The 23,465-nt window shown below is 44.5% G+C and overlaps 1 long non-coding RNA gene across 2 annotated transcripts in view; it reads left to right on the forward strand.

Moving 5' to 3' along the window:
- The window catches only part of LOC138566549 (uncharacterized), a 91,709-nt gene that overhangs the window by 38,066 nt on the left and 30,178 nt on the right, over positions 1–23,465 (forward strand). Inside the window, exon 1 of one of the 2 annotated variants that reach the window (XR_011301961.1) lies at positions 5,757–5,871. The exons of the other annotated variant lie outside the window; for it this stretch is intronic. This is a non-coding gene — a long non-coding RNA (uncharacterized lncRNA). Of the gene's footprint in view, positions 1–5,756; positions 5,872–23,465 lie in introns of those variants that run through there. 2 annotated transcript variants of the gene reach the window in all.

Here is a 23,465-nt window from a genome sequence, read left to right on the forward strand (position 1 = left end):
ACTGGAACAGCAGCTTATGTCAACCTCCTAAATATTAAGAAAATCATGCACCTCCTTCCTTTCAACACAACCCAGCATCTCTTAACCACTCTTGTCTTCTTTAAACTGGACAACTGTGCCAGCATCCTCTTTGGTCTACTTAACTATGCTTTCTATCCTCTCAAGAAGATCATTAACTTCGCTATCAGGACTCTCTTTGAACTCCCTCACTTCACATCTACTTCCTCGTACCATCACCAGGCTGGATGGCTGATGATGCAAAACAGGGTGAGATTTAAATGTTTTTTCCTGGTTCACAAATCTATTCACGGTAAGGCACTACTGTAGCTATCCTCCTCTAGCCAACTCTAAAAGCCTTCTGGTCATCTCAGCTGTGCCTCCTCAACTACCCCTGTGGCTCTTAGCCCTCACCGTGTGTTCAAAACCAAACTAAAAGCCTACCTTCCTCACCTCTGAGTTACCCTCTTAACCTACCTCTCATATGCCTGCTAGCTAACATTTTCCCTCACCTCTAATCTGCTTCTGTCTCTCACTTCCTCTGCCTCCACTCTAGCACTTCCCTTATCATTGTCCAAACCCGAGCACAGCTGGCCGTACCGCCTACCTGCACTTAAAAATGTCCAATGTTCATTGTTCTTAACATCTGTATGTCTACTTATGACTGTTCCATTTACTCTCTTCCACACCCCATTGTAAGAAGGTCACTGCTTCCTGTCAAATCTGATTTTGTTTCTATTGTATGGTCTTGTGTGATCAAAAGAGCTTTGTTCCTCCCGTACATAAATAGGTATGCAAAAAATCAATAAACACAATGTAATCAGTCAGTCATGGAAGGTAGATCTTGCTTTCAGCCATTTTCGGGGTGGCGGGTCCCTGGAAGTCAGTACATCTGCTAACTTTGGATAACTGTTTTCTAAAAGTGTGGAATATCGTGATTGGTGATAAACTTGCACTTACGCTGCATGGCAGCAATTAAATGATCCCTACGATATGGGGTAGATTTCTTTACTAGGGTTTTCCTCATCTTCTAGATGGCAGGTGCGGTGGGTCACTGGTTGAGTCTCTGTTGAAGAGTGAGTGAGGGAGTGTGCTGGGTAATGGTGCTCAAACAGGGATGCAAGCAGCAAAGTGAATTCCAGAAAAACGAAATCAATGCACTCGACAAGATATGGAGAGAGAGCCCACAAGGAGACTGTAACCTTCTATAAAAGGGAGCCACAGGGCCCGATTCATGGAATTATTTGCGTTGAAAATTGGGGATTTGCATGCCATTCTTCGTACGAAATTCCATTAGTTGATTCATGGAATCGACTGTGCAGCACTTTTTTGTAACTTGTGGGGACTTCGCGCAGGCTCTGCACGTCTCTGTGAGTGGTTGGGTGCCTTGCGCGAGACACCACACAGAGCGTGGGTGAGGCCTGCGCAGAGGGCGGAGTCGGGGGAACTTGGAAAATGAGAAAGAACAAGTGACACAGTGGGCGTTACGAGGGACGTGTCACAGGCAGTCCATAGTACTCCCACAAATGCGCACAACAAAGCGTATCCATGGATGTGACCGCGCAACCTCTCGCCTGAGAAATGCCCACGCAAATCCCTCCATCTCTCCGCCACCCAAAGGCAGGAGTAAGTACACTTGCGCAGAGGAATCCCAGCACGGAGGTGGGTTTGCATGTGGGATTTAAGGGTGCGTGTACGCAGTGTAGTGTGGTGCAGGAATGGTTTACGTGGGTTTGCACGCAGATTTTCCAAGTTTCACCAGAGTTACGATACATCATGCGCATGTTTTCGGGGTGCCAGTAACAGTTACGGGGGACCTCGCGCAGGGCCTCAGAGATACAGGTCCACTTGCAGGAGACCCCAGGCCCTGTTTTAATGGTGCACCTATTTGCGCTGGGGGAGCACGGAAAGGTGGCTGTTCTGGCTCTTTTTGCTTTGCGTGGGGGTGTGTCGGAGGCGTTCCAGCCACGCCTTGCATATACGGTTACTTTGCGCAGAAAAATCCCATGAATACGTGGGGCGCACATTTTTTATTCTTCACACAGGCTCGGGCAGTGTCATATGCAGCGCGCAGCCGTTGCGGGAAAAAGGTGCATCATGAATCGGGCCCATAATGTGCATCACAACTGGGGGTACTGTGCTGAGCAGCTCCTTGAACACAGAGCCCAGTAGGCGAAACAATACATGCTTCAGTGAGTGAGAAAGAAACATTATAAAGCCCAATGCATACAGGTACTGAGGCGGGCAGGGAAGGCCGTTTGTTTGAATTGTTGGACTCCCGCGCACCATGAAACCCCCTCGTGGACCGATCCAATACTGCCCTTATTAAGTTCTCCAGGTCAGTCTTGAGGCACGAGTTAAGAGAATCTTATTTATGAAAAGGAAAAAGTCAAGAATGATCTTTCCAAATTCCCAACAGTGGAGATATCTGAGAATAACACGCTTATTAATGTGGACTGGAATATTGACCCGGAAGCTCATTTTGAAGCCTCGGAATGAAGAAGGATTCTGTCGCGTCAGGGAGAGTGCATTGGAGTCGTCTACGCAAGCATTGCACAATGAAAAAATGTACTGCCCCAGGCTGCCTAGTGCCGATACAGGCTGCCAGGGTGGATTTGAGAGAGCTTCCTACGGTCATGGGAAATGCTATGTTATACAAACAGTGGGAGGAAAAAATCTTGCAGGGAATTCATTTAAAAATGGAAACCAATCTGAAATTTGACGTAATTCCAAATGGGTTCAGTGTTTTCCAAAACTGCCTGCTTAATGAAATTCCCAATATCCTGGGTCAAAGGTGAATGGCACATGAGAAACGAATATTTCATTGCATCATTGGAATTATAACTCAATTCTGTAAGCAGAGAAACTGGTTGACAAAAATGTCAAATTTTGGGAGAGTTTCTATTGATGCGAGAAACACAGAGAGATCATTTTACGAGAGCTGCAGCCTTGGGGCAAGTAAATCCACTTACGTGGAGCTCTCCTGTTATTCTGTTAGAGTCAAGTCATAATAGTCCTTAAGTAGAGATGAGAGCACATTTCAAATTGGACATTCTGTAGATAAAATAATATTCCTTTGTGTTTGCTTCTTTTCAGTTGTGATTCAAGGAACCCACCTTCCACTGGTTGCCCTGCTGTTTTTTTAACGCCCTCTTTTTTTTACCTGAAGTAAGGGCACTGGTCTACTATCTGACCCTTGCATGTTTACTGACCTGCAAAGCTCCCTGCACTAAAGCCTAAGGTAATGCAGGAAAGCCCAGCTGTTTCTAGCCCTGCTGGATCAAGGATGATTGGGCTTGGGTTCTGCTTTCTAGACTGGGGGCTGATGAACACTGGGGACAGGAATCTGTGCACTGAATCCCCTGACCCGGGTGTATATTTGCATTACTTGGAAAGATCCTCTAAATCAGGTGAGCCTGTGCAGTAAGGCCCAGCCACCATTTCAGCAAGGCATTCATCCTGCGGCCCAGGGTGGCAACGCCTGAAAAATTAGCCTGGCTCTGAACTGGTGTGCCACGCTGGTCAACAGGACGCACAGCACAATCATGTATCTGCTCTTGCCTCACTATATGGACTGGTAGGTTTCTGCTGCCCCCTAGCGGCAGATGCATTGCTAGGGGAGTGCTGAGAGGGCCATAACCCCATGTCTTTTGGTTGTAGGCCCGGATAGAAGTTCAGGGGCTACAACCACAAGGCTAGCAAGCCCCGAGTCCTGACATTAGCGGAGCCCCCAGATATTAGTAACACCCCTGCTTAGCAGCCTGTTGTGATAAGCATGTTTACAGAGGCTTATTGGCCTCCAGCCCCTTGGTGTTCACCTAAAGGAGAAGCCTTTCTCAGCAAGATATACTCAGTGGCTCTCTTTCTGGTCACTAAGGCACGTGGCACTATGAGGGGCAAATGCGAGAGATATAACCTGAAAAGCAACAAGGCCACCCCTCTTGATAAGGAAGTCGCTCAGGTGCTGGGGATTATGTCTGCCATGACCTGACCTCGCCTCCTAAGCTCTCAAATTAACAGCTTTCTTGCCAAATTGGACTCTGTATCTACAGCTACTCTACAAATTCAGACGGGTGGATTGCCATCATCAGGTCCTTCTAGTTGCTCTGCTTTGCCTCAGATGGGTTTCCTGCTGGAGACCTGGCATAAAGTCTTAGAAGAGAGGCCCCCTAATAAGCATAAGCATCCATGTGGCCAAGAAAATAAAAATCAGTGACAGCATAAATTGGGTCCAGAGGAGGCTGCAGAAATTGTTGTTGCAACATTTTACGTGCCAATGAAATATGTGAAAGGAGCCTCTACTTTGGGCATCAGATTAAACAACAAACAGAGGTTAGAACTGCTACATTGACCTCTCAAGTTGACTCAGATATTGTATGTTTAGAGATGGTCCCTAGTGATAACAGTACGGAAGTTGAAGTATCCACAATGTTAAACGTAAGACATACAAGAAAGAAGCTTAAATGTATTAGGCTGGGTGGTAGTAGAGTGCCTGAAATGTATAAGACCTTGGACAATCTAGAGATCGCTCCAAATAGTTTGGAATCTTTTGGTTCTGACTCTCAGGTGGAAAGTGGACCATTTATGATTTATGACACTCGGGAACAACTTGACAATTTTCAGTCAATTATTTGTTTCTGGAGGGTAGGATTGGTTCCCCTACCAATTCAGGGAACACTAAAACATTGGTGTATGAGGAGAGGAAAAATACATTTAGAAAAAAAGTACAAAGATATAATCAAAGTCTGTTACTTGTCCTGAGGAGTGTGGTGAGATTTCACACGATAGTATTGCTGCATCAGCCCAGGTTTCAGAGGTATTGATGGAGGACAGCAGGGAGTCGCAGCCACATCTAGCTTTCTCAAAGTCTTCAAAGGATAAGATGTTGACTTTAAAGGAGGAAAAGGGCGATCTACAAGTTGAACAGAGATCAAGGGAGAATGCGGTAACCATTTATCGAGGGTCAAGCGGGTTGGGTTCACTTGCGCAAGTTAACTTGCTGATCATTAACAGTAATGTTATCTTTCGTGAAGCAGAGTGGCTGCACCTATGAAGAGAGCATGAATATTGTCCATTCTAAAAGGCATTCTCTCATTGTCTGGTATCACCTCAGCTGATATGAAGTGGGTTGAAATTAATGAGGATGATTTGTTCAATGACTGTAGGGTGCATTTCCACTCAGAAATGATTTGTGGTATGGTTTTGGGGGCACAGAAAGAGTTTTTAATAAGAGGGTATGACATATGTTCCCAAAAGAGGGTTGTGTGATGTAGTTGGGGAGAGAAAGTGTTTTGCTCAAATTTGACTCGGGGCAAATTTGAAGCTTTTAAAGTTTTCTGTGAAGTAGTTGCATCCGGCAGGTGATAGATATGTTTTCTCTTAGAATGAACCTACAGAAGAGTGGAGGTAATTACCTAACATTCTTTATCCCTTTAAAGAGTCGGAACCGGGTTTTAAGGATAAAATAGTGTCTCTTCTTCGTTGGAATCCCAGGGGTTTTAAAGGTGTTATGAATCCTCAAATGGTTGACAGATTTAAGGATTGTGAATTTGTTCTTGTGCAAGAAACATGGTTATGTGAGTCTCTGGTGATTGATGGATTTATAACTATGCTGAAAAAAGCAAAGAAAGGATTAAAAGGCCACCCCGTAGGTGGCTTATTAACAGCAGTAAAGAATAACTTAAATCTGTTGGCTGAGGAATGGAAGTCGCCACTTGATTCTATTCTTGTGGTAAAATTAAGTTCACCAGGAATTAGTACACGATTTAATCTTCTTTTAATTCATATTTTTTTTAATATGGCGACTGCTGATGATGCTGCAATTTCGGTGGAATTGGACAAAATTCTCTTCCAGTGGTGGACCCTCTTGCAAAGGTAATTTGTGCTGAGAATTTTAACTGTGTATGCAGGTACTTTTTACTGCTGGAGGAAAACCAATGCTTAGGCTCTACTTGGAATGATGTGTCTGATATTGATTGCTCAATGAGTAGGAAATCAAGAAGTTTGGGGTAGTCTACTTTTGCAGGAAAGTGGAATTTGTTTAGACTTAATGGGAACATCAGGGGTGATGTCCCTAGTCGGCCCACGTGGTTTGGCCCTCCTTTCGTGTTACACCATTGATTACATTTTTGTGCCATTTTTTAGTGTTAGCAGAATATCATCTTTTGAAGTGCAAAAAAATAAAAAGAGTGATCATGCAATTTTTTTGCTAAACTTCTTTTACAGCAGGCATGTTCTGGGTGACTCATTCTGTTTGTAAAAATCTAATATCTAATACTGCCAAAAGTAGACTATCAATGGGGGGCCATGCTTTGGATCTCTTTGATCAAAGAGCTGTTACAGACTGGTCAGGTTGGTCGTAAGAAAAGAAAAAATGAATGTGTCAACCACTAATGTTTTTGGAAAAGATATTATACTGGAAAACCACAGCTTTCTGAGAGACCGTATCCCTTTTGAAATTCGAGACAGGAAAAGGGAATTGCAAAAAGATATAAAGATAATTCAGAGTAATGTCAATCAGGGGAAAGATTCTATTTTTCAGACCTTCAGGAGTTTAAAACAATCTTACAAAAATTGGTTAAAAGCGAATAAGATTCATAAGTATGTACGAGCCAATCAAAATGGTGTTTCTAAATTGATTAAGCGTGAGCTAAAATGATGACTCTAATAATCTGCAGAGCATGACTTAGGTTACTTGTAATGCAAAGGTTTCCTTTTATTCTAATCTTTTTTCCAAGAATGAGGGGGCTGCAGGGGTAGGGATAGTATTGCCAGCGATACCTTGGGTCGCAAATTAAGATTTCGATGATTTGGTCGATTGCCTGTTAAGGCTAAATAATTCTAGGGCTTGTAGACCAGATGGCCTGTCGAATTTGGATTTAAAAGATACTGTTTTAGTGTGGGCTGAAATTCTTTTGACACTTTTTTTATAGGTGGCCAGTCAATTACTAATCCCTGATTTATGACAGGTTTCCACATTTGTTCCCTATTTTAAAAGAGGAGATAGGGCATCTCCAAATAATTAGCGTCCAATGTCATTAATAGACTCCTCATGTAAAGTCTTAGCAAGCTTTGTATCGAAAGATTTAGCCAAGTGGATGGATGATACGGGGCATCTGAGTATGTTCCAGACTGGTTTTAGAAGTGGTATGGGCTCCTTATTGAATGATTTAATGATATCTCTATTGCAGCAGAGGTTCTCGCAGGGAGGAAACCTCTACGTCCTGCTAGCTTGGACATGTCTGCTGCCTTCGATCGAGTGGACAGAGGGCAGGCTGTGGAGTAAATTGTTTAGCTCCGGTATCCCTGCGGGCTTACTAAATATTCTCCTAATCCTCCACAATAATAACAGAATTAAGGTCTGTTTGAACATGATGGAGGTGTGTTATCTAGGGAAGTTAAGGTAAACATAAGTTTGATGTAGGGCTGTGTTTTAGCCCACACCCTTTTTAATTTATATCTCCAACCTACCCCTAGCATTTACTCATGCATTTTATTTCCCTCCGCAAATTGGATCTTTGGAAGTTGGTTGGCTAGCATATGCTGATGCTCTTATTATATTGCTGATTGATCTCCAAAGAAGACGAATGAGCATGGAGATGTTTCTGCGGGATAATAATCTACAAATACATTCTGGCACATTGCACATTTTATGCTAACATGCCAAAGTACTTTCCAAGAAATTCAATTGATATATTAATTTGGAGAAAGTTGATGCTGTAGATTCCCCGGTTTATTTAGGTTATTTGTTTGTGACACGAAAAATCTGAAGCTTGTAAGAGATAAATTGAGAGCAAAGGTTGAGTATTTTATTCTGCAAATGAGGATGATACAAACAACATTTTTTTTAAATTCTTTTCTTGGAATTTTATCGTGCAAAAATTAAGCCCACTATTTTGTTCGGCTTCTAATGTATGCCTCCTGAAATACAGAAGTGGTTAAAAAGCTTTGAAGGCAAAATGTGGTGTTCAGTCCTACATTTGACTCCTTCTTTTCCAATACAAGCAATTTACCTAGAATTGGCATTGTACGCATGATGGTATGTGTATAAACACAATAAATTAAGTGTATATTTCAGAATAAAGGGTGATTGTGACTCATACTTGTAATGGAAACAAGGTGAGTAGTTTTGAGAGGGTAAGGAGATAGTTCTCATGGATTTCATGGGTGAATGTGAACATTTGCTGTTGGAGGCGGATATTCCCTATGATGCTGATATGACTGCTGTGAGGGAACAATTCAAGCCTTGGGATTGTATTGAATCATTGGTAAGATTGAGTGAGTTAAAACTGTATAATGTGTACACAAATACAGTAGTTGGACCCTTTCTGCCTTTCGTATGACTTCCCTATGTGGTGAAATCTCCTTCTCTGCCTTTTCAATCCAGTCTGTTGTGTTTCAGATTGAATTGCCTCTCAACTTTGGAAGTATTGGGTCCTCTTCTTGGGATGTTAAAAGTACCTGCAGATCATGTAAATCTGCAGACCTTGAAACTCTCCAGCACTTGATTTTAAAATGTGAGGTTTTGATATAGAGATACAGTTGTTTTATTCATACTATAGAGATTGTATTTACAGACAATTTACAGAGACGATGATGAGCACTAAACTTTTATCCTTATCAATTGCACTGATTGCATTTTTGATGAGATCTGTGAAGTATTAGGAGACATCCCTACCCTCTCAAAAGTATTCAACATAAACAAGTGATTTTATTGTGTGTGAGAAATGTTGTATTATGGTGAATAGGGCTGAGTGTTATAGATGTTATTGGGAATGTTTTATGAAGTGTAATTGTACGAATGTGTATCTGTTCTGTGATTTGCAGTTTATTATGAAACTAGTTATTAATGTATGAATTGTTCTATTGGAAAAGTGTGAAAGGTTTTATGTTAAACCATGATATAATTAATACAAATAAAGATACACATTATTACATGGCTAGGCTGGCATTTTGGTGCAGCCAGTCCAGCTATAATATCTTACTATGGCATGACATTCTTTACTGATAATCTATGATGAGTGGAAAACAGTAAGTGTTATTTTGTAATATGGAATGGCCTGCATTGGAGCAGCAAGTGAAACATGTGTTCTTATTGTGGCATGCATTTTTAATGGGCAGGCCAATAAGAGTATGTTCTTACGTGCAGGTACTGGCATGCACCCACATGTAAGAATGTGTTCTTATTGACAGAGCTAGTATAGATGTGCTTCTTTATGGTATTGATACTGGAATTATGCTCAAAATTAGTATGTTTTTATATGGGAATACTGTCATATATAGGTGAAGCAGAATGGAAATGTATGGGCATAGGTAATGTGAAAATGCTTTTTGTAATCGCATATATTGTGGAGAAAGATCATACAAATGCATTGGGAAATGGTTCTATGCACTGTTGGTGACTTGCATCTATGGGATTTCTTCATGAATTATCCCACAAAAAAGATTACAAACTGTCTGACTTTTTAACCAATTTTTCACAGACAGTGGGCCTCATTACGAGGTTGGCGGAATGGGTTTACCGGCACCGGTAATGGTGCCGGTGCCAGTAAACCCATTCCAGCCTATTACGAGGTTCCCTTGCGGGACGTGCACAAAACGTCTGGTCAGACCAGACGTCCTTTGCTGGTCCCGCAAGGGGAGCAAGGAGCTAATAACGGGCCTGTTACTAACGGGCCCGTTATTAGCTCCATCTGCATTCCCATTGAGCCCTACGGGGGCTCAAATGGGAATGGGGGATTGGTCTTGTGAATGAGGAATTACCGGGTCTTCCAAGGTTGGAATGACCCGGTAATTCCTCATTCACAGAACACGGACCCGGACACGATTTTGGAGGCAGCCATGGTGCTAATAGCACCATGGCTGCCTCCAAACTCGTAATGAGGCCCAGTGTGCTCTATAATGCACCATTTTAACCTATTAATAAACACATTTTCCTGTTGGGGGAGAACTCCCCCATGGACCATCCTTGGTTGGTTTAGGTTCCCTCGCTGCGCTTGGTTGCTTTTGCATATTTGTGGCAAATATTTACACGCCACCAATTAAAAAATACACCAGCCGTCACTGTCAATGTGAAAGCAAACATAAGGTGGGATCTTCGAACCCGCTTTATTTTTTAAATCATGCTGTGAAGTTTGGCTTTCTCTAATGTGCCATATTTGCTAAGGCAAGACTTAAGAGTAGTATTTTTCTGAATAAACCGGAGAAACTGGATGCTTCAGATGAGGAGCTACTCAGATTCAACTTTTATTTTTCTGAGGCCTACCATTTTGTGCAAACATGCTACACATGTTGAAGTTACTGTGGCCTAGAACTTCCCATGACCAAGTAAAATAGTTATTATTATATACTCTTTCTATTTATAGCACGTAGGGGCTGATTCATGGAACATTTTCCTATGGGATTGCGCCATTATAAAACACTTCCATGAATCAGGCCCTTAATGTTGACTCATGATGCCACCTGCTTTTAAGCACTATGAAAATATGTGTTATTAGTACACAATGTAGTACTTAGGGCCTAATTCACAGAAGTGTTTTATAATTACAAAACCCCATTGGAAAACATTCTGTGAATTAAGCCTTTAGTGTATAAGCCTTAGAAAGATGAAGGGCGTGTTCAGCCCTGCTTAAATATGAACATGGAAAGTGCAGACTGGCACGTGTCAGAGATGAGCTTTTAATTAAACATAAAACCAGTTATAATTATTATAATTTGCTGAGCTATCCAGTTGCGACACATAATGCTTTTTAATCAATTGTGCAGTTCAAAACACTTATCAGGGTATCTACAATCACCCTTTCCTGTCACCTCCAGCCCTCTTTAAAAGAAAATATAGCACTACTATTATCAGGTTTACTAGTGAGCCATGACATCATTAAAGTACTTAGAAGCAGTAGGAATAAAGGTGTTATATTAGATAAGACATGAAACCACCCGAGTCAACGGATTATCAAATGGTGTGCTATGCACATTGAAGAATAAATAGCTGTTAAGATAGCTCCGCGTATTAAGTGTTTACTGTTGGTATGTATGTGTGTTCTGCAGGTCACAGGTGTGAATCCTAGCAAGGTCTACTCAACCGTATATGCCACTCACCGTACAGCTCAGGAATGTATGGTCAACAGCATTTATAGTCAGCGCCATATATGAGTACAATGCTGTGGGGTCAGCCTCTTGGTTCTCCTGATGATGAGTCATGTAGGGATAGAAACACATTGAGGTCTCATGGGTTCCCTTTCAGTTTGTTTGTTATTAACGTTTGGATTAAAATATGATTGATAGACAAGCCTCTTTACATTTGAAATTATGATGAAAGTCTTTCTGTGGTAACAAGAAGAAATAAAGGGTTCTCTGTTACTTATTACAGAATTTGAGGTTTTGTGTCAGTTGGCTTTTCCTCTCACTTTATCTCATACCAGGGTATGGGGTATTTACTCACATTTGGTGGTATAACTGGACATTTCAGGATGCGCTTGGCATTTGAAAGAAGCAACTGGGTATACAAAACTGTAACATACATATATTTGACCATACCTAGTTTGTAAGACCATAAAAGAGATGAGATGGCTGTATCCTCTGAGGTTACATTAGCCGCACTGAATAATGGCAGCACCTGCAAACGTGGCGCTTTCTTGGCATATGATTTGTAGACCTGTCATGTGCAGCAATAATTTGTATATGTTGGCAGTAATGGTCATATAAGGATATAGTGGCATAGGCAAGGCAGAGCCCCTGGTTCTACTGCGTGTACGGCTGTCATAATATGACCCCCCTCCATGGCATATCAAGGCAACACCCTAGTGAAAATGTGCTTGGTATGTAAAAAGTAAAATGTCTGTGTGTGTCGCGGAGATGATAGGCAAAGATGAGAATTACAATTCAGGGGGGCTAATTAGTGAAGAGGGAGACCCCTGCTGAGCCATGCAGGTCTATATGGTGTACCAGGTGTAGGATTTTGGAACTTGACTCTACACATCATTGGCAACCAATGGAGAGGCAAACATTCATTGTATTGACCACTTATGTATTGTCCCCGTTGACTATTCCATTTACTCCCCTCCACAGACTGGTCAGAATGCCCCTCAAGCTCACCCCATTGTAAGAAGCTCACTGCTTCCCGTCAAATCTGATTTGTTATCTATTGTACATTCTTTTGTGATCAAAAAGAGCAATGTTCTTCAAGTACATATATGAATAAATAAATGAATATATAAATGATTGCTGGGGAAATTAAATCTTTGAGCTAAGGATGAGGCAGGGCGAATTGATTTGCACCCATTGGCGATTGCCGATTTTTATTAAGAAATAGCTTCTCTTGAATGCTGGGAATCGCAAAATGTGTGGCATCACACAATGCATCACCAGGACACCACCTGTCTCATAAAGCGTCTTTCAAATGATTACTTTCAAAACAGAGAGGTTGTTGCCGTGTCATGCACAACATCCTGAGCTAGCATCAAGTGGCCCGCAAATGGTTTGCATGTATCACACATGTAAAATTAGGGTGTCCTGCCATTAATGGGGTTTGAGAAATCAATTTAAAGAAAAATTAATGTGACTCTATCTGAGACTAGTTCTAAATGGGCTGATTGTTTAAAGGATTAATCAACACACATTTATCACATAAATGGTTTCCCTGTATTGTATAAAGTAGATACATATTTCAGATAGTTTCTATATCCCTCAAAGCCTCCAGAGTCCGCTGCGACAGTTTTAGCATCATGCATTTGAAACGTGTATCATTATTAATGTGAACATGACTCTTATGTGTCATAATGCAAAAAGCAGAATACAACACAACCCTCACAGACGCCAGTCTTTGTCTCCTAATGTATACAACAGATCTCAGATGTATACACCACTTGTGGCATTGACAAATCCCCATCACCATACATACATCACCTGGTTTATTATTTAAACAGTTCACATAGTCCTACGAGCTTGCATAAACAGATGTAGCACCAGGTTCCTTTTGCACACAGAGCGATGCAGCAGGGAGAGGTGGCCCCTTTCTGTCCACACACTAGACGTAAGGGCGCTGGGATGCACATAGCTTATCCAGTGGCCTTCAAACTATGGCCTGGCCCCCCTAGTGGGAGCCGAGGGATGTCTGGGGGGGGGCGCAAAACTGTTCAAAAAGAGTAGGGGACTGATTGAAAATAGAAACTATAAGCAGTTATGGCATCTGAGGTAGCCAGGCAACAACATTTCTACTCACGTGCTGGCTCTGCATAAAACGGTTTGAATACCACTGGCTTAGGCTGTTTGAGGCTCTAAGTGGCTGGTTCATAATAAAATTAATGAGCATTTCTGATTTAGAGAGTGTGAAAAACCAGACTGCGAGGGTAAGAGTGGGTCAGTGGCTACTGGATTAAAACGCGTTTTATTTTATGTTATTTAACATTTTTATGAAGTGTCTCGGCAACAAAGTGGAATAGGGCTCCCCACGAAACAAAAAACAACATGGATAAAAATGCAGACAGATCACACCTTTAGTCTAATACATAGCTAAAAACCAAACCATAAAGTTAGCCCCTTGAAATTCCAAGTGGTGAAAACAGATCGAAAAATACAATAAACTTAAATCATTACATAGTCTGACGGCTTGCAATGAGAGTCAGGCTTTCATGAAAACACGGGGTTACTGCAGTGCGAGAGCAAATGAGAACTCGAGGGAAAGCCATAACAAGTCACAGAAATCTTTATTTGCTGGGATCTGAACTAAAGAGCATCAGGTGTGACCTAAGAAGCAAAGTGTAGTTATCTTTTAAAGGGTAAAGCAGTGCTCTTTTCATGCAAAGCATCATAAATCAGGCAGACGATACACGTTACACATCTTGAGAGGTAGGTTTGAACACCACCTCCGCTAATCATTTTTTCTTTTGTTTCCTTGTCTTTGTTTTCCCCCCTTTAGAAATGGAAGAAAAACATACATACCCGAGTATGTATGGGCTTGAGGCGTAGGTACACTTTGTGGTGGCAGGATTTCACGTGTATTAGCTGTCCTGAACAATGTCTCTCCCATTATTGTACAAAACACACGTTTTGGGCCTAGCAAATTTGGGCAGCCTGGTAACCTGACATCACAGATCAACAACCTCTAATTTATCATATTTAGTAATCAGCTACTTCCTTATATGTTCTCCACGCTGCTAATACCAGTCTTACCCAAGTTAAGAAAGGGTAGAAACCGAAAGGCTGACGTGCTGTTTTCAAAGCTTCATGTTGCAAGACACCACTATGCAAATGTCTAGAACGCCCCCTTGATACTGGGCCAATGCTGTATTATGATATCGATTCGATCATATAAACTGATGCTCATAAACAGATACTCAGAGAAGGCCTTAGAAAGTCTCTGAGACTTGCTGCCGCATTCTCTCGAAATCTCAGCTATTTGCAACCAGATAGAAGATTCCCAGCCAGCCTTGTTCAGGGTGTATGTCTTAATTATTATTGTACTCTCAGCAAATGCTTCCATCCATGATCACTTGGAGCAGGAGCCCTTTTTACTTATTTCTCCACAAACAGTTCCGGAGGCCTCTCTGGCATGTGACATATAAGTATGTGTTAATGCTCATCTAGGATGGAGCAGCAATTACCATTACAGCGGCATAGATAGAATTCTAGTGCCCCTTTTAATGCTGGTCAGACATAGATCTGAAGCCTCTTGACCTCTGTTAGGCAGAATCCTGTGCAGTTCCCTCAGGTAGAAAAATATAAGTACATTTATTTTTAAACCATTTGTTGTAAACACAACACTTCTATTAGATTTAAAACCACATGAAAAATATAATACAACTAACCAATTCACTTTGTACAGTAAGTCTCAAGGTAAGTACCCTTTGAATGGACCGGTGTTACGAACAAAACATGTTACCGCGAATATGATTGCGATCACTTTTTGACAGTTCGGTCCAATAATGAAACGCGTATCCGTGACAAGAAATGCTACCGGGGCAAAAACACACTTAGCACCTGAGATACCCAGAGGGAGTTGGAGGCAAATATCACAGGCAATATTTTGGTTAGGCAGACAGAATCGAGAAACACTCAGAGACAGGAGTTCAAGAGTCAAAGGGCTGGAGCCAGGGTTAAGTGACACCGGGGAGCTGTTGCCGAAGATCACACAGTCAGACAGTTCACGATTCAACGTAGCCAAGAGTACTTCGATATTGTCAATGTTGAGGAGCAAAAGTTATCAGAAGGAGGGAAGACAAGGGAAAGCCTTAAGATGAAGAAAAGGGGTTCACCCTGTTTCCTCTAGCTCAACACAGTACCTTGTTCCAATGGTGCAGCTGGTGCCCTGGCAGTTGTTCCTGTTGGTGTCCCGCAGACCCACGGTTCCTGGAGCTTCGAGGTGAAAGAGGACGTCTGAAGGGGGTCTGCACCAAACAGGGATGAAGCCGGCAGCAGCGACAATGAATAAAAGGTGCGCTCCTTAAAAACAGGAGAGGCTCTTCAGGTGGCTATCCGGACCACTACAGCAGTGTGCAGCGATTTCGACCACGAAGGCGACCTCTGGCTGAAGAAGATGAGCTGGTTATCCCCACCAGGCTCAAGGGAAGAAGACTCCGGACTGGATCTTCTCTAGTCGTCGAAGGGTAGATAGCTCAGGACTGCAGCAGGGCTTCACCGGAACGTGGTAGTTGCAGCAGTCTTCGTTCTCTCCACTTCTCTTCGGTTCCTTGTAGTTCCAGTGGCGACTCTGACTTCTGGCCCAAGAGTCCTGCCTTTTATGCGCAAAAACCCCATTCACACAGCCTGGCTGTTAATCACCCAGCAGGGGGGTTGTCCAGCTTGGACAACCACCTCAGCCAATCATGGCAAAGTGCAACTTGTGTTTCCTAAGATACCCTGTGCAGGGGGTGAATGCACCCCTCCCTAGGGGCCTCATTACATGGATGGCGGTAAGGGTTTACCGGTACCGGTATTTTACCGGTACCGGTAAATCCTTACCGCCTTACTACGAGGTCCCTTTGCGGGTTGGGGAATTTAACGCCTGCTTTTTGCAGGCAGTAAAAACCAACCCGCAAAGGGACCAGGGAGCTAATTACGGTACCGCAATTTGCGGTACCGTAATTAGCGCCTTCCCCATTCCCATAGAGCCCTATGCGCCCTAGCGCCTTCCCCATTCCCATAGAGCCCTATGGGGCAAAAATGGGAATGGGGAAGGGCAATGGTGGAAGGGGGAATTACCGCCCCACCAAAATTGGAATAGGGCTGTAATTCTGCATTCCACCAAGGCAGTGCCGGTATTTTACCGGCATAAACCATGGCGCTAATAGCGCCATGGTTCACCGCCATCCGTGTAATGAGGCCCCTAGACACCCAAACGCATGGTGGAGGGCTTCTGGGCAGAAGCCTGCCAAGAGACGGTGACCAAAGAAGGCGAACCTAGTTTGCCGCGCAAAGTAAAACACAAGAAGGACTTTAACAAAAAGAAATGGCGAATAAACGCAACCGGAGCCAAAAGAAAGACAATTTGGTCAAGCGGGTTTATGTTCGAGGCTAATATAATAGCCTAAAACAATACCACATTTATCTAATATAATGGCGGTAGAAAAGTTAGGGTAGATACCACTACCACCAGCCAAGTCTAAATGTTAAAACAATACTCTAGGAGGTACAGATAAAAAGGGATACAAAGTAACCCTTTCCAGACTCCATGGAAGATGGGGTGAACTGGATCTGTGGTAGATTGACTAGGTAAAGTTAATGGAACTTTACCTTTTTCTGGGGGACTGTAGTCAGCCTCATAAATGGAGTCAGGGGGAAGTCTCAACGACAACCCTGTGCCACGGCACTGAAGGTGCTGTGTGACACACAACAGAAGGGGGCTACTGAAGTGGTGTACTTCAGAGTCCACAATAACAAAAACAGAGAAATATACCTGGCAAAACACAGGTAAGATTGGGGGGAAAAGCTCACGCTCTTACCAAGTGGAAAAAATAAACTCCAGAAGTCCAGCAAAGCTGCTGGGGGACTCACTAGGTGAGGGAAATTAGCCATCAATGAGAATTCTCCCTAACAACCTCCAAGTTCCCTGTCCGCAGTTACAGTTTTTAATTCCTACAGAAATAAAACAGCACACAGCTTTATATTTTTATTTTGATAATTTGAGACATCTTTTTCATGCTACCTCCCTCCTCTTCTTCCCCCTACTCTTCCCATAGCCTCTGCTACCCCTACACCCTACTTTTAACCTCCTGGGGGTGGCACCTATATACAGGGCTTGTTGATGTCCAGCTACGTTTGCGCTTTTTTAAATCCTATACATGCATACAACCCAGCCCAACATGTGCAATGGCTGCCCAAGTCTCATGCTTGTCTTCCAGAGGCTCCTGTGGCGTGTAACTGACACTTCCTCAGCCCAATTACCCTCACATCTTCATACACAGGTCACCTTTATTGTACTTTTTTCATTTGACCCTTGGATTGGGTTGCTGTGGGGTGAGGGCACGCTACCGACATGGACAGGTTCAGTGCAAATATTTGTGAATCAGGTACAATTCCTCTGCTTCATTATGCAAGAGGCAATGCATATGAGCAACATGTCAGTAATGGCCATGTAGGCATACCCGTTTATACTCGTGTAGCTCCTAAGGACAGAGCTTCACTCTGTGGGGAAGCTCACACAGCCAGTTTGAAACGTATCCATCATGTGGTCCCCTTTGGGCAGCCCACGGCCACTTGGAAGCTGCCTTAATGTGCACATGCTCTGCACTTTAAACACATTTGCCTTGTTGATTAATGGTGGACTGTATGCTGTAGAATTCCACCCTTTTTAAGGGATCCCTAATAATGTGGCACTTGATTCATGCTGCCCCAGCCTCTATAATATAATGTATGTGCTAACATAATTCTATTAATAGCACTCTGGTGTACAGTACACAGTTGTAAGGTGACATGTTTCTATTGTTTTAATTTCACAGACCCTTTCACTAACCCATCTACTAATGGGAGTCATGTTAGTTCTGGCGACTTTGGGCCTGATTCATGGCATATTTGCCCGGTTCAAAGTGAATTTGCACCGCTGAAAAGTGACTTTGCGCTCGACACACACCCTGATTTATGGAACTGTGCAAAGTGTATTTTTTCCGTGCAAAGTCCGGGCAAAGTAATTTTGTACTGCAAGAATGACTATGCGCTGACTTTGCACTGCAAAAATACACTTTGCAAGGTTCGATGTGCCCAGTGGAAAGTCACTTTTCAGCAGGGGAAATATTCCATGGATCGTGCCCTTTGTAGCGGCAATCTCCAGTTTGTCCAAGGTGGGACTTGTTCAGTTAATCACTACCCTGATTCTGCATCTCTGATGGCAACATATTGTACAGTAATTTTACTGTGCAGGCGTATGACGCTTTACTGTATAGCCGTTTCAGGGGTCAGGGCGTGGTGCACTCAAACCTCTTGCACATAACCCCTGCTCTGGTATGCGCTTGCTTTCTTACTGTACAATAGTAATGGCATGTGTCTGTGTTTACTTAAGCTGTCAATTGTTCTCTCTGCCACCATGCCCGTGCATTCAAATTAAGTTTTTCTGTACTCACAAGTGTTTTGGACTAGCTCTTCCTTAAACTCTATACAGGAATTTCAATGGGAAAGGCTGAAGGGAGAGACAGTTTAACATCTTGCGACTGGCATGTTCAAACCATGATTACCCCACTTCGGTAGGTGTACAGCATGTGCACTCATTTGTAATAAAGTAATGTGTTTTAGCGATGTTTGATAATCTCAATTGACATTACATTTTTTCAAAGCTCATAAGATATTGATTCATAAATAACTTGCTGATATTGATCTATATTTAGGGGTCGATTCATGGAGCAAACGTGCGCCGAAAATCCTAGCGCAAGCAGGCGCAAGGTGGCGCAAGCGTGAGAAACCCAGCGCACGCGTGTGATTCAAGGAAGACGCTGTGCATGTTTCCCGCTGTCCGTGCACCAAATCCTGCCATGGCGCACGCGGGCACACACGGCGTGCGCTACGCGCACTACAAAAGCGCCCATAGCGCGGCGCACACAACCAAAGTGTGCGGAACAGTGGGCGTAACACGCGGAATGGGGAATAACGCGTGAAAAAGAAGGCGTAACTGGGGAAGTACTGCAGGGAACTACACAGAACGCCCACACGCACACAAACAGCCCGTATTCATGGATTCGAATACGGGAAACCCGCGCACGGCAAAAGACGCACACAGGCGTCAACGCGTCCGCCACACGAAGGCAGGCGAAAGCGTCCCCGCGCACAGTATAAAAGTGCGCGCAAACAACAAACACGTATATACATCTACGATGAATGCCCCATTTGTCGCAGCACTGATCGTGGACACTGCAGGAGGAGGTGAATAGCCAGGGCACGCATTTTCGCACCACAGACAAGCCTTTTTGGGATGCCTGATGACCAGGTCTACGGTAGGTATAGGTTTCCACCCCATATCATCCTAGACCTGGTCAGGGAGTGGGAAGATGACCTTACATCACCCACCCTTTGCTCCCAAGCATTGAGCCCCTTGGAGAAGGTGCTCAATGTCCTGCATTTTTTGGCCACTGGGTCATTTCAGCGGACTACTGCCATAGTGGGGGGGGTTTCACAGACCACGCAGTCACGCTGCCTACACCAGGTACTGGCAATCATGACAGGTCGCACCTCAGTCCGCAGGCACATATACATGCCCAGAACACCCGCAGAAAGGCAGGCCGCTGTCCTGGATTTTTTCAGGGTGGCACACTTCCCCAAAGTGCTCGGTGCCATAGATTGCACCCATGTGGCCCTACCTCCACCTAGAGCCACTGAGCACATCTACCGAAACCGCAAGCACTGGCATTCCATCAATGTACAGGTGGTATGCGATGCAAAGGGAATCATCACCTCTGTCTGTGCAAACTACCCTGGCTCCACCCAAGACAGTTTCATATACAGAATGTCCGCCCCCTGAGCCGGGCCCTGGAAGCTGGGCAGCATGGCGACACATGGCTCCTAGGTGGGTACAAATGCCCTTGCACATGCATGCATGTCACACACACACACACAAATACACAAACCCCAATAATCACAACCATTTACACCTCCCCAGGGGACAGTGCCTACCCTCTGAGCAACCACATGATGACGCCAATCCGGAACCCCACCACACCACCCCAGGTAAGATACAACGCCACCCATATTGCAACCAGGGCCATAGTGGAGCGCACATTCGGAGTGCTCAAGTCACGTTTCCGCTCCCTTGACCGCTCTGGCGGGCAGCTACTCTATTCACCCCCAGTAGTGTGCAGGATCATTGTGGCAGCATGTGTCCTGCACAATGTTGCAACACGGCAGGGCGTACCGGTGGACATGGTGGTGGCCCCACATCCCCAACCACAGGCACAGGCGCTGCCCATGGGAGGGGACAGGGCACGTGGCGAGGAAGCCCGGACCCAGCTTGTGGCCACATTTTTCACCTAAACTCCCACCCCTGCGGAGTGCACACAGGCCTGGCACATACCAGGTGACAATCGATGATGACAAAGAGACAGTCAACTGTCACAACCCTACCACCCTGAGATAGTTGCCATGGAAGTGCCACATTGTCTGCATACCCTAGCTACTTAAACACAAGCTATCCTGTGTGACCAAAAGGCACACATATGACATGACATGACATGGCATTTGTAACGTGCCTATACACAAGTATTTCAAGGTGCGATGAGGCAGGGAGGGGGGAACAAGGGAAGACAGACAACGATACTACTAGGCCAGGTGTCATTTAGATTGTGCAAGTGCAGGGGTAGGGGGAAGGGAAAAGTGCAAGGGGAAGGGGAGGGGGGAGTGCAGTACAGGGTAAGTAGACTAAAAAACAAATAAATAGGCCAGCTGGTGGCAACTGCAAAGGTAAGTGCAGACAAGTGCTGGGAAGGGGGGGGCTGTAGGGATAGAGAGACAGTCCCGCAGTGCAGGGGTTGCCAGGGAGGCAGTGCAAGTGGAGAATGGCTGGGCCAGGGACCGAGGTCGGTGAGAGTGGCCCAGTTGCAGATCCAGTGCAGTTCCAGTGAAGAATTTTGCAAGGGAGAGGCAGAGAGAAAGCAGAAGCAAAGAGGAAGGTCTTGAGGTGCTTCCGGAACCGGAGATGGTTCTCCTCAAGTTCCAGTGAGGCAGGAAGGCTGTTCCAGAGGGAGGCCCTGCCGCGGAGAGAGATCTACCCCCAGCTAGTTGCTTTGAGAAGCGGATGACCCTGACATGCAAGGTGTGAATCACACACACCTGCAAAACAGGCCATGGCCATCACTGTTATGTCAGTCAAACCCTCCCAAACCACAACATGACATGGCAAGCAATACCCATACACCAACACAGTACCAATAAGGTACACATTGCCATGTCAAAAATGTACAGTGGCATCAGACAATGATGCCTGACATGGAATCAGATGAAATGACTGGCCAACAACCTCCCACCCAAAATAAGTAATTTCCAAATGCATTACAAGAGTTGTAGACATAACATAACAATGAATGCCTGCCTACATGCACATTGTGCATTGCAAAATCAACAATGCAGCATCTGTGTGCTGTGTCCAACTCCTGCAACACACTGCTCAGCGCACAGCACAGTGAACAGCCATTGTGTGTGATGCACACCCTGAGCATCACATCTAAGCGACAGACCACATCAAAAAGCAAATTAGGCATGTACAGGATCCATAATTGGTCACAGAACATGTGCTGCAGGGACACAGTGGGCAGCAGAAGGCAAACAGTGTACACGTGGATATGCAAGGGTGGTTGTACATGTAGTGCATCATAGTGCAAGTGTGTGGGTCAGTAAGGACATGCACTCAACATATGCATGTGCAATCAAGTGACCATCAGTGTCCTGTACACATCACATGTGAACATTCACCATGTGTACACCCCAGCATGTCAAACCACAACTATCCCCTCACACCTGAAAGGTAAACACAACACATGAACAGGCATTGATCAGCAGAACACAACATGTACATATGATACCACCATTACAATGTCAGGGTTCCCATCACACTGCAGGGCAAGGCAACTATCAACAACAAACCCCCCCTCCTCACAAATGACCATGATCCACTGAACAACTGCACCTGGGTCATGGAGCCTTCAACCCTCAATTTCACCTGGCCACAGGATCACCCTTCCCCTTCGTCACCATCTCCCACCTTGTGTGTAAAAAGGTGCCTGCACCCTCAGAGTCCACCCTCATTTGCAAAATCACAAAATCCAAGCCAGAAAAACGAACCAGAACACCCTCCAGTAGATGACTTGACATAGCAGTACCTCACAAAGGCCAAGTACTACCACAATGATGTAACAACCAAGGTAGCACAGTAAAACAATGTCACAACAGGATGTGAACCATGTGTGGTACATAACATAGAATGATGCACCATGAACGGATGTGTACTGTCACAGGTCCCGTGTACAGGCGCGGGAGTGTCACGAGACAACCACCCCCACCGTGTCCCGGGTGCCTGCAAGGTCAAACTCACACAGGCCTCTGAGACCCTGGTGGGGAAGGAGGGTCAGGGATATGCAGTCGGGACAGGTGTTGGCACACTGGATAACTGGAATGAGTGGCAGGAGAGGGGAGGAGGAATGACACATGAAAGTAGGGAATGCACGAAAATGTACTACCTGCATGAACACATACACAATCCCAACAAACTTGGACATCATTGTCATGGCCTTCTGTAGTCCAGGCTTAGGAGTGGCACAAACCAACCACCCCCTCTAGGGTTTTGGCGCCTGCAAGTTTGGGGCTTACACAGGCATCCGCAACCCCAGCGGGGAAAGAGGGTTAGGGAACGTTGCTTGGATAGGTACGGGAAGCAGGAACACCGGGTAGAGGGTACAGGGTTTAAAATTGGATAGGACTCTGGGTGATTAGGGGAAAAAAAAACACCAAATTGAATTACACATTCATCCATGCATTAGTGCACCCCCAGCAAGCCTATGCAGAGCAGTTTGAAAGAAAAACAACAAGACACTTAGCTCTGGTTTTGAGTGCTGGCCTCCTGCCTGCGCACTCTCAGGTCTGGTTACAGGACCACTGCAATGCTGCAAAGAGAGCCATAGTCAATAATCTGTACGTGCCCATTACACAAAAACACACCACCAAACATGCCCCATAGCAACAAACTACTCTACAAACAGACAATCTGGTGTAGATGCTTCATACCCATATATAACATTACCCCTGTAATGGGTCATACACAGTCAATGCAGTAAGTCAGCCTCCGGTGGGTGCGTGGCAAATGGAACACCAATGTGTCACAATTCACACAACATGCAATGTTCCCTGGGTAAGCAGACAGACCCATATAGCAAGGCATGACTTCAGAACAAGTCGTGTTCCACGATGACCAAAACAAAGTTTGCAGTGCATGTATCAAAATGTACATGGAAATGAAATGCACTGCACCCGAGTATGTCCCTTGCTGTATGTCCCTGTGAGCT

The sequence above is a fragment of the Ambystoma mexicanum genome, chromosome 2p, assembly GCF_040938575.1.
Source record: "Ambystoma mexicanum isolate Mex_15411 chromosome 2p, UKY_AmexF1_1, whole genome shotgun sequence".
Lineage (NCBI taxonomy): Eukaryota > Metazoa > Chordata > Amphibia > Caudata > Ambystomatidae > Ambystoma > Ambystoma mexicanum.